At 31.1% G+C, this 1,668-nt stretch overlaps 1 non-coding gene across 1 annotated transcript; it reads left to right on the top strand.

Moving 5' to 3' along the window:
- Positions 1-419: 419 nt before the first annotated feature.
- On the top strand, positions 420-526 carry LOC116269259. Its single transcript, XR_004176742.1, has one exon. It is a non-coding gene; the product is annotated as a U6 spliceosomal RNA (small nuclear RNA).
- The last annotated feature ends 1,142 nt before the right edge of the window (positions 527-1,668 follow it).

The raw sequence follows: 1,668 nt of genomic DNA, 5'->3' as shown, positions 1-1,668 counted from the left end.
AAAGTAAAGGGGTAAAAAAAGACATATTATACAAATGGAAAACAAAACAAAAATGAGCATGACCAGCCATCTTTATATCACATAAGACAGACTATAAACCAATATCAGTAAAAATTACACTAAGTAGGATATTAGATAATGATGAAGGGTTCAATACAAGAAGAAGATTTAGCTATCCTAAATATATATGCACCCAACATTGGAGCATCCAGTTTCATAAAACAAATACTACTAGACCAGAAAAACAGATTGATACCAATAAAATAATAGTGAGTAACTCAACACCCTACTGATATCACCAGATTATTGGGGCAGGAAATCAACAAAGAAACTCTAGACATAAGTGACTATAGAGCAAATGAACCTTACAAAATTGATGTATAAAAGTCAGTAGCATTTTTATACATCAGTAATGTTTGGTGCTCTCTTCAGCAGCACATATACTAAAATTAGAATGCTACAGGAAAGATTAGCATGGTCCCCGTGAGAGGAGAATATGCAAACTCAGGAAACTTCCTATTTTTAAAAAGTAATATTTGGGCTGAGATCCAAATCAAGAACTCAATCTCATTTACAATAGTAACAAACAGATGAAATACCTATAAATACATTTAAGCAAGGAGGTGAAAGATTTCTACAAAGAAAACTACAAAGCACTGATGAAAGAAATCATAGATGACAAACAAATGGAAAACATCCCATGCTCATGGGTAGGAAGAAATTGATATAATTAAAATGAAAACACTGTCCATAATAATCCACAGATTCAACATAATCCCTATCAAATTGCCAACATTATTTTTCATGGAATTAGAAAAAAAAAAAAAAAAAACAGTCCTAAAGTTCACACAAAACCCAAAAAGAGCCCAAAGAGCCAAAGAATTACTAAACAAGAAAAACATATCCAGAGGCATCATATTGCCTGACTTCAAATTACACTACAAGAATTTAGTAACTAAAACAATGTGGTACTGGTTCAAAAAGAGATGCATTGATCAGTGAAACAGAATAAAGAACCCAGAAATAAAGCCACGTACCTACAACCCACTGATCATCAATAAAGTTGACAAAAATAACAAATCTGAAAAGGACGTCCTATTCAAAAAATGTTGTTGGGAAAATTGGTTAGCCATATGCAGAAGAATGAAAATCGACCCTTATCTTTCACTTTATACAAAAATTGGCAATATGGATGAAAGACTAAAAGTAACACCTGAAGATATACAAATTCTAGAAGAAAGCTAGAAAAAAACTCCTCTGGAGATTGGTCTAGGCAAATAACTTATGATGAATACTCCAAAATCAAATGAAACAAAAATAAAAATAGACATGAGATTCAATTAAACTAAAAGTCTTCGATACAACAAAATAAATAATCAACAGAGTAAACAGACAACCTACAGAATGGGAGAAATATTTGCAAATTATGCCTCTCACAAAGGACTAATATCCAGAATCTATATGGAATTCAAAATATCAATAAGATACAAACAACACACCCCATTAAAAACTAGCAAAGACATGAACAGACATTTATCAAAAGAAGAAATAATAAGTGAAAAAGAAACATAAAAATTGCTCAACATCATTAAACATCAGAGAAATATAAGTTAAAACCACAATAAGATATCATCTCACAATAGTCAGAATGACTAGAGTTAAAAGTCA

This window comes from Papio anubis, chromosome 10 (genome assembly GCF_008728515.1).
Source record: "Papio anubis isolate 15944 chromosome 10, Panubis1.0, whole genome shotgun sequence".
In the NCBI taxonomy this organism is placed as follows: Eukaryota; Metazoa; Chordata; class Mammalia; order Primates; family Cercopithecidae; genus Papio; species Papio anubis.
This window is presented reverse-complemented; position numbering and strand designations above follow the sequence as displayed.